This window comes from Salvelinus sp. IW2-2015, unplaced genomic scaffold (genome assembly GCF_002910315.2).
Source record: "Salvelinus sp. IW2-2015 unplaced genomic scaffold, ASM291031v2 Un_scaffold4761, whole genome shotgun sequence".
In the NCBI taxonomy this organism is placed as follows: domain Eukaryota; kingdom Metazoa; phylum Chordata; class Actinopteri; order Salmoniformes; family Salmonidae; genus Salvelinus; species Salvelinus sp. IW2-2015.
In genome coordinates this window covers 2,773-13,860 of record NW_019946030.1, presented here as the reverse complement: position 1 = coordinate 13,860, position 11,088 = coordinate 2,773, and the positions used below count along the sequence as shown (strand labels likewise).

At 46.8% G+C, this 11,088-nt stretch overlaps 2 pseudogenes; one reads left to right on the top strand and one right to left on the bottom strand.

Annotated features, from left to right (window-relative positions):
- LOC112077615 (indian hedgehog B protein-like) overlaps positions 1-2,144 on the top strand; it is a 14,758-nt pseudogene extending 12,614 nt beyond the window's left edge.
- Positions 2,145-4,551: 2,407 nt separating this feature from the next.
- LOC112077614 (solute carrier family 23 member 3-like) lies at positions 4,552-10,618 on the bottom strand (annotated as a pseudogene).
- Between the last annotated feature and the right edge of the window lie 470 nt (positions 10,619-11,088).

The following is an 11,088-nucleotide window of genomic DNA, read 5'->3' as shown; positions in this document are numbered from 1 at the left end:
CATATAATGAACTCACGAAGAGGTCTTGGTGTGTTTCCTTAAATGTTAACAGAACTATATGATGATTGTACGCATGTGGGCCTTTCAAATGTGGGATTGAACTAATGTATATGGACGCATTTTGTAAACATAATAGGATAGTACATACTATCGACGCGTTCCACATTTGACTAAGGTTCATGACCCATTTGAACTAAGGTTCAAGTACACCATTGAATAAGGTATCATGGACCATTGAACTAGGGTACCTCACACACAACCTGTATAGAACCTTTACCATTCAGTTTTCGTGCAAATCTAAATACAAGTATTTAATAACACAGAGTCTCAATACGTCTTCTTCCTCTCGTCTGTCTCTCTCTGTCTCTCTTCTCTCTCTGTCTGTCTCTCCTCTCTCCTTCTCTCTGTCTCTGTCTCTCTTCTCTCTCTTCTGTCTCTCTCTCTCTCTCTCTCTCTCTGATCTCTCTCTCTCTCTCTCATTCTCGGGCTGACGGCAGCAGGAGCGGAGGAGACCTCGTATACAGTGAGTTCTTCACCTTCCTGGACCACGAGCCTGCAGCGAGGAAACAGTTCTACGTGTTGGGAACAGAGACGGGAGCAAACCTGACCCTCACTGCAGCTCATCTTGTGTTCGTGACCGAGAGGAACTGTTCAGTGGGGGAATCGTCCAAGGGGGCTGTCATGCGGACTATGTACGCCAGCGACGTACGGCCAGGGCAGTGTGTGCTGACTGCAAGGGGAGCAGGGGGAGACAAGGGACCACAAGCCCACCTCTCCCCAGTCGCCTGGATCCATATCCAGGTGGACACCGGGGCCTTCGCCCCCCTGACAGGCCACGGCTCATTGGTGGTGGACGGCGTTCTAGCCTCGTGCTACGCTGCTATGGACCAGCACCACCTAGCCCACTGGGCCTTTGGTCCCCTACGCCTGCTGTACAGCTGGACTGGGCTAGGGACTATGCAAGGAGACGGACTACACTGGTACTCACAGGTCCTGCATTGGATAGGAAAATTCCTACTGGACCCTGGACACTTCCACCCCTGGGGGGTGGCCACGCATGATGTGCAGAGATAGAGAGAGAGAACAGAGAGACAGGGTAGAGAACAGAGAGTACAGAGTAGACAACAGAGAGACGGTAGAGAACAGAGAGAACAGAGAGACATGGTTGAGAACAGAGAGAACATAGAGACAGGGTAGAGAACAGAGAGAACAGAGAGAACAGAGAGACAGGGTTGAGAACAGACGGTAGAGAACAGAGAGAACAGAGAGACAGGGTAGAGAACAGAGAGAATAGAGAGAACAGAGAGACAGGGTAGAGAACAGAGAGAACAGAGAGACAGGGTAGAGAACAGAGAGAGAGAGACAGGGTAGAGAACAGAGAGACAGGGTAGAGAACAGAGAGACTGTAGAGAACAGAGAGAACAGAGAGTACAGAGAGACGGTAGAGAACAGAGAGAACAGAGAGACAGGGTAGAGAACAGAGAGAGTGAATACAAGTCTGTATATAAAAAGGTGTAATAAAAAGTTGCGGAAGCCCATAACAGATTACTGTAGCATCTTCCTGACGCTTTGCACAGATTTATGCATTACAGTCCAGGGAGAAACCTTAGACTCTATTATCCTTATTGAATTGAAGCTTCTCCGACCATATGCCTTCCTTTTCTCAGGGCCACACTAGTCCTAGACACACAACACTGAAATATGAACACATACACACAATACATACACACAATACATACACACACTGCATACACACACTGCATACACACAATACATACACACAATACATACACACACTGCATACACACACTGCATATACATACACATACTGGATACGCACACATACACATTTCAAACATACCCACGTGAGGCAAACAGGAATACACAGTGCCTTATTTAAAAGCAGTCACACTCAGGTAAGAGCATGAGGAGCGAAGGAGGGGAAGGAATTCAGGAGCATTCCAGGAGTTCTGTGTTCTAATCACAAATTCATGAAAGGATTCATTCATTTTCAGAAGAATATATGTTTACCTAGCTATCACAGAACCCATGGGTGTTTACCTAGCTAGCACAGAACACATTGGTGTTTACCTAGCTATCACAGAACACATTGGTGTTTACCTAGCTAGCACAGAACACATTGGTGTNGAACACATTGGTGTTTACCTAGCTAGCACAGAACACATTGGTGTTTACCTAGCTAGCACAGAACACATTGGTGTTTACCTAGCTAGCACAGAACAAATTGTTGTTTACAGGTGTATATGAAATGTCTGTCAGTGTGTCTGCATTATCCGGTCTACGTCTAGCAATCTGTCCAGGTTTATCTGCAGTCATGTCTTCATGTGTTCGTTTGGCCTAATTTTGTGTTTCACAGTTAAATTGTCGATTTAATATGATCTACATGAAATCTGAGGAATTATTTTCTTTGTGCTGAAAATATGTCAGATGTATTTTGTTATATTATGTTGTGAGAAACTATTTAAAGATCTATTTTTTAAATGACTGAAATGCATTTTCGCAAATTCTTTTGAAATTTGTATTGTATTGTAACCAAATGGATTGTTAGAGCCCTTTAATAATCCTATTTCAGTAGACAAACTACCATCTGCCAAATCCCCTTCGCTGTGTCCAGAATTATTTATTTGTCATTATTTATTATTAAAATACTAATTTTCATAGTGCTGGAGGTGCTGCGGCATCCCCTGATCAAATTAAATATTTCAAAAATTATATAAAGAAAATATTTTCCTAAAATTCTATTACTCCTGTCTGAACAGACATAAATAAACGATTCAGAATACTACACCAGAGAGCATCATTTAGTCACAGAGGATCAACAGCTTCTAAAAAAAAAAAGCAGGCCACCCAAATTTAGAACGGCTTGTTGCGTTGTGGCCATAGACATATAATCCATAGAAGGGATCTTGTAACCTCTGACCTCATGGGTACGCTAGCCAGTCCTGACTTGAATCATAGCTGCCCTCTATGGATTACATCTCTACAGTTGGTTGCGGCTGTCAGTTTGCCTTTCGCAAAAAAATCTTTACTGCTGAAAAGAGAAAGACTAGTCTGTCTGTAGAAGCAAAAATAATCATTCTCTACAACTTTTGAGCAATTCTGAGCGAACAAGCACTGTTTTTCTAGGTAGCTTATCGACCATCACCGTGACTTATAGCCTTACTGTATGTCTTCATCATTGGGTGATTCTGAAAAGTGCCACTGAAAAGTTTATTTAGTAACCTACTGTAGCCTATAATATATATATAATATATATATCAAATACTTTTTGTATACTCACTGTATATATATATATATATATACAGTGAGGGGGAAAAAACGTATTTGATCCCCTGCTGATTTTGTACGTTTGCCCACTGACAAAGAAATGATCAGTCTATAATTTTAATGGTTTATTTGAACAGTGAGAGACAGAATATCAACAAAACAATCCAGAGAAACGCACGTCAAAAATGTTATAAATTGATTTGCATTTTAATGAGGGAAATAAGTATTTGACCTCCTCTGCAAAACATGACTTAGTACTTGGTGGCAAAACCCTTGTTCCGTAGCCAATCACAGAGGTCAGACGTTTCTTGTCGTTGGCCACCAGGTTTGCACACATCTCAGGAGGGATTACACACACCTTTCAGCTCCAAATAAGCAAAGAGAAACGACAGTTCATCATTACTTTAAGACATGAAGGTCATGTCAATGAGGAACATTTTAAGAAAAATGTATTCATGTGCAGTCGCAAAAACCATCAAACGTTATGATGAAACAGGCTCTCACAATCTGTGTGTCTGTTCAGTGGCCCGGGTGTCTGTGTGTCTGTCCAGTGGCCTGGGTGTCTGTGTGTCTGTTCAGTGGCCCGGGTGTCTGTGTGTCTGTTCAGTGGCCCGGGTGTCTGTGTGTCTGTNGTGGCCCGGGTGTCTGTGTGTCTGTTCAGTGGCCCGGATGTCTGTGTGTCTGTTCAGTGGCCCGGGTGTCTGTGTGTCTGTCCAGTGGCCCGGGTGTCTGTGTGTCTGTCCAGTGGCCAGGGTGTCTGTGTGTCTGTCCAGTGGCCCGGGCTACTGTTTGCATTCAAGTCCACTTTGTTTTTATTGATCTCAGTTGTCAGCCAGAGTAGCCACTCATGTCAGTCATGTGTGTGGTTTAAAAATATATATTATAATATCTTATATTATTTAAATTACGTAGAATTGTATGAAAATGCATTTATAAAATGCTAAAAAAAAAAAAATGATTCATACTATACCCTGCATTTCCATGTGTGGAAACCCATAAAACATGTCTGCTCATCTGTATGCCACTACGCAAATGTGATTTATATTTATAGATTCATGCAATGATTTATTATAAAGCACACCCCCAACTCAAAACATCTTCCTGAAGCTGTGCCATTAATCCACCAATACAAACCCCACTATCACACATCTTCCTGAAGCTGTGCCATTAATCCACCAATACAAACCCACTATCATACATCTTCCTGAAGCTGTGCCATTAACTACGTAGACACACAGTACATTTCATATACAGTATGGCATATACATTATTATATGTTTATATATACAGTACATCATGGGCTAATTCCATATTATGCCTATTGTCCACAGTCCCTTGTCTTTACATATCAATTCCACACAACTTTAACTTTAAAACGAGACCCAATACCCTCCGACGGGACTCTACAGTATGTCTCCATGATCTGTGATCCTACAGGCGGAGAAAGGGGTCGTCCTGAACCAAGGTAACTTCCACAGTCTTCTCAGGAGGTAAGGGGACTCGTAAATTAACGCCACTTCCCGGTGATACCCTGGCTCACTGTTGACCGATGTCCATCCTGTCTTCTCCATCTCCGCTGAGTCAAGTCCTCTCTCCGATGAAGACCCTGAGAGAAGAACATAGACACATGAGGACGTGCACCGGTCGTTACACTAAGGCCTGGTGTTTGGACATCATTTTTAAATGCTGAGAGTCTGCGTATAAACTTTTATTTTCACCGAAAAGATTATTAATGAATCATTATCGGGTGCTCTATGAGTTAATGAATCATGATCGGGTGCTATATGAGTTAATGAATCATTATCAGGTGCTCTATGAGTTAATGAATCATGATCGCCCCTACGTCCCTACGCTCTAACCACTAGAATACCTGCCGCCCCTACACTCTAACCACTAAGCTACCTGCCGCCCCTCCACTCTAACCACTAGGCTACCTGCCGCCCCTCCACTCTAACCACTAGGCTACCTGCCGCCCCTTACGCTCTAACCACTAGAATACCTGCCGCCCTACACTCTAACCACTAGGCTACACTGCGCCCCTCCACTCTAGGCTACCTCGCCGCCCCTCCACTCTAACCACTAGGCTACCTGCCGCCCTCCACTCTAACACTAGGCTACCTGCCGCCCCTACACTCTAACCACTAGGCTACCTGCGCGTACCACTAAGCTGCGCACAATAGATAGTAACAATGTTTTACCCGATACTGTATTGTCCAATAGAAAAGCCAGGATGCCACCAGGAGCACAGGTGAGGTCAGAAGAGAAAGGAGAAGGACATCAAAACTGACCATCCTGTACAGGTATACACACGAACAGGATATGGACAAGACACCATTTAGCCACATTTCTCTATTGTCCCTGGCTGTGTAATGTCAGAGTAGCCTGGTCCCAGATCTGTTTGTGACATATAGTCAACTCCATTGATGTCAGAGTAGCCTGGTCCAGAACAGTGTGTGACGTATAGTCAACTCCATTGATGCCACTGTCAAGCCAAGCAAGTAATTTTTTTGACGTGACAGTTCCACAGTGAGGTGGAAAGAGAGCACAAACAGATCTGGGACCAGGCTGATGTCAGACTAGCCTGGTCTAAAGTCTGCTTGGAGGTTGACTATATGGCAGAAACAAGATCTGGGACCAGCCTGATGTCAGAGTAGCCTGGTCTAAAGTCTGCTTGGAGGTTGACTATAGGTCACAAACAATGACTGGGACCAGCCTGATGTCAGAGTAGCCTGGTCTAAAGTCTGCTTGGAGGTTGACTATATGGCAGAAACAGATCTGGGCCAGCTGATGTCAGACTAGCCTGGTTAAAGTCTGCTTGGAGGTTGACTATATGGCAGAAACAGATCTGGGACAGCCTGATGTCAGACTAGCCTGGTCTAAAGCCTGCTTGGAGGTTGACTATAGGTCCAAACAGATCTGGGACCAGCCTGATGTCGACTAGCCTGGTCTAAAGCCTGCTTGGAGGTTGACTATAGGTCACAAACAGATCTGTGGACCAGCCTGATGTCCTAGCCTTGTTGTAAAGTCTGCTTGGAGGTTGATATAGGTCACAACAGATCTGGGACAGCCTGATGCAGACTAGCCTGGTCTAAAGTCTGCTTGGAGGTTGACTATACCGGCACAAACAGATCTGGGACCAGCCTGATGTCAGACTAGCCTGGTCTAAAGTCTGCTTGGAGTTGACTATAGGTCACAAACAGATCTGGGACCAGATGTTAGAGAAATGACCTGTATCAATAAAGGCGGTCTGCATGCGGAACCAGTGAGGCAGAACTAGAGACATGAAGACAGCCAAGCCGATGTTGAAGATGTTACGTCCAGAGTCGATGTGTGTGAACTGGAAGTACCTCACGCCTGTAGCCACGGCAATAGAGTACGTTACACTGAGAATAGCACCTGAACAGGGATGAAGAGGGAGAGAGAAAGGAGAAATTGATAATCTTTTATCAGTTAATTTAATCTGAGTCACTCAACAGAAACAATAACATGTAGACTTGTAGGCAGACACGCAGGACGAGACAGAGACAGGACAGATAATTAAACTAACCGTAGATGGCCAAGGGGACAGAGGTGATGAGACAGACAACAGGACAGATAATAAACACCGTAGATAGCCAAGGGGACAGAGGTGATGAGCTGTGTAAGTCGAGGGGACACTCCTAGGGCCAGTCAAGATGGGTGTCAGCTGCACTGTCCACCTGGAACACGACTAGGAGGAGAGAGAAGAGCAGCAGAAAGAGTCAAAACATACTGTCCATCTGGGATCCAGACTAGGAAGAGAGAGAGGAGCAGGAGAAAGAGTCAAAACCCCACGTCCATCTGGACCCAGACTAGGAGAAGAGAGAGGAAGGAGATACGAGTCAAAAACATACTGTCCACATGGACCCAGACGTGGATCAGGGGATAGAGTCAAAACATACTGTCCACATGGACCCAGACTGGATCAGGGGATAGAGTCAAAACATACTGTCCACCTGGACCCAGACCTGGATCCAGGGGAAAGAGTCAAAACACACTGTCCACATGGACCCAGATGGATCAGGGATAGAGTCAGAAACACACTGTCCACCTGGATCCCAGACTGGATCAGGAGATAGAGTCAAAAATACTGTCCACATGGACCCAGACTGGTCAGGGAACGGAGTCAAAACATACTGTCCACCTGCGGACCCAGACTGAGGAGAGAGAGGAGCAGGGGTCAAACATAGACACACTGTACTCCAAAAGTGGTGCGGTCTAATCAGTTTAGCCTTTTAAAACCATATTGAATTAAGGGGGACCTGATCCTAGAGCACACACTCCTACTCTGAGACGCGTTGAATTACGTCCCTGGTCTCAATACAATTTCCCGACCCAAGATTAAGCAGCTAGTCAAGACTAGGCGTTGAGCTTGCGTCTGGGAAACGACCGTACAGAGCATAATACGGAGGGGCTACCTTTAAAGGTGCTCACATGACAACATCATTAGTACCCTGGCTGAAGTCCCAGAGTACAGGTATTGGCGGTACACTGCGCTGAGCCCCTGTAGGCGCCCCCATCAGCCAGCCACACACTGCCCAGACCCTGGCGCCAAGGCCCCTGTTACAGGCTCAGCGGAGGGGAGGGGGACTCCCAGGAGCCGGAGCTGTTAGCAGGTACATCCCCTACTGAACATGACAGAGAAGAGAGGGCTCGCAACGACACACGGCCGCCATGCCTTGAATCTGACGCACGGGTAGACCTGCCTTCTGTATCACTCGCCACACACACACACACGCCACACACACACACACACACACCACATTACACACACCACACACACGACACAGTATATATGGAGGAAATCATATTTTTATATTCACAACTTAAAAATATTTCTAATTATTGATGACATAGACGGAGACTAAATATACTTAGACAGCTCTATGTTCCACCACGGTTATTATCTGATAAAAACAGGGTCACCTGAGACTAACACGTATCGTTAGCGCTAATGAACTCACGCTTTGACCTGCCAGAGGGGGCTGAGTCACGCCAGTGAAGGAAGTGAGCCAGAGACTAAAACACAAGCTTATCGTATAGGCTAATGAACTCCGCTGGACCTGCCGAGCGGGGGCTGAGCCAAGGCACAGTGAAGGGGAAGTGAGGTCACCAGAGGACTAAAACACAGCTATCGTTAGTGCTATGAACTGCGCTGACCTGCCAGAGGGGCTGAAGCCAAGGCCAGTGAAGGAAGGAGTCACACCTGAGACTAAAACACAGGCTATCGTTAGCGCTAATGAACTCGCTGACGTGCCAGAGGGGGGCTGAGCCACGGCACAGGAAGGAAGTGAAGGTCCGGACGTTAAAGTACGGGAAGGAAGTGTTGCTTTCTTCAGTGCCGGCAGCAGCTCGGAGACCGAACGGAGACGTTAAAAACCCCCAAACTCTCCAATACTTCACACAGAGCCCACACACTCATAGAGGCAGCAGCACCTGCAACAACAAACAAAAAATACAGTTTCATTTTTCATATCTACAGTATGTGCTTGATTTTCTGCTAAAAGGGAAAAAGAAAAAAGAAAGGATTTCCTCAAACGCTTGAAAGTGCGTGTTCAGAAAGGGTGCAGTCAATCAATCAACAATCAGGAGAGACTTCACCAGAGAGCATCCTGCAGACAGGTAGCTGAGGATGCGGAGCAGGGCTGGGAAGCATGTAGGAGCGTAGATGCTGGGACAGGAACAAATAGGAGGATGGACTGTCCGTACACCAGAGAAACATGACAGAGTATGACCTTATAGCCTATCAACCTATATATAATATACATTCAGATATTTCAGTTATTTACAATTTAGATATTTCATAAAAATTCACAAAAACATGACTGAATGCATTTGAGAGTTTGAACAAGGTTAGGCAAAAATAACTTTGAAAACAGAGGACGGACAGACTGACGAAAACGGGACAGACATATAGACACACAGATGGCATAGGCGACGGACGACAGACGGATTCACAGAGGGACGGATTGGACGGACGACAGACAGACGGATACACAGAAGGACGGATGGACGGCACGGACGGACGACAGACAGACGGATTACACAGAGGACGGACGGACGGACAGAAGACAACGGTACCAGAAGGACGGATGGACGACGGGCAGACAGGACAGACGGATACACAAGAAGGACGGATGGACGGACGGGACAGACAGACGGATCACAGAAGGACGCATGGACGGACTGGACAGACAGACAGACGGATACACAGAGGGACGGGGACGGACGGACAGACAGACGGTCACGAGGCGGATGGCGGACGCGACAGACAACGGATACACAGAGGACGGATGGACGACGGACAGACAGCAGACGGATACAAGAAAGACGATGGACGGACAGACAGAGACGGATACACAGAGGACGGACAGATACACAGGGAGACGACGACGGACAGACAGACAGACGGATACACAGAAGGAACGAATGACGACGGACAGACAGACCGGATACACAGCAAGGACGATGGACGGGACGGACGACAGACAGACGGGATACACAGAGGACGGGGACGGACGGACAGACAGATGGATACACGAGGACGAATGGAAACGGAGGACAGACAGACAGACAGAGATACACCAGGGACGAGGGCGGACGGACGACAGACAAGACGGATACACAGAGGACGAATGGACAGACGGGACAGACGAGATACACAGAGGACGGGATGGACGGACGACAGACAGACGGATAACAGAAAGGACGGGATGGACGGACGGACAGAAGACAGGACGGATCACAGAAGGCGCGATGGAACGACAGGACAGACAGAACGGAACACCAGGAGGGACGGAACAGATACACAGAGGGACGGCGGACGGACATAACAGACAGACGATAACACCAGAAGGCACGGATGGACGGACGGGACAGACAACGGATACACAGAAGGACGGATGACGGACGGGACAGACAGACAGGCGGATACACAAGAGGGACGGAGGGACGGACCCGGACACGACAGATGGATTACACAGAGGGACGATGGCGGACGGGACATACAACAGACGGGATACCCACAGAGGGACGGAGGGACGGACGGAAGACAGACAGACGGATACACAGAGGGACGCACTGGACAGCGACAGACAGACGGATACACAGAGGGGACGATGGACGAGAACGGAAGACAGACGGATACACAGAGAAACGTTACAGTGCGCGATGAGCCCGCTGTCTGAGCAGGCAGAGCCGCCTCTCTGTAGATGGAGAAGCCCAGTAAGACACAACAGAGGGCTATGACCCAGCGGACCGCAGTGTCTCAGAACCACACCACTCAGACCTGTTACACCCAGACCAGCTGGACCTGCCCACTATCACAGTCTACCCTTGGAGTACATAGGAACACAGGAGAGATTAGATATGGCCCAGAGAGACTAGACAGAAGGAGATATTGAGATAGGGCCCAGCATTAGACTAGACACAGAGGGAGAATGTTGAGATTGGCCCAGCATTGAATAGAACACACAGAGAGATTTTACGGCCTAGCTTAGACATGAACACACGAGAGAATATTAGAATAGCCTAGCATTAGATAGAACACACAGAGAGATATTAGATACGCCTAGATTAGAATAGAACACACAGAGAGACTTATTAGATACGGCCGGGCATTAGAATAGAACAACAGAGAAGATATTAGATGACGGCCTTAGCATTAGAATAGAACACACAGAGGATATTAGATCGGCCTAAGCATGTAGAATAGAACCCACAGAGAGATATTAGATTATTGGCCCGAGCATTAGAATAGAACACACAGAGAGATATTAGATA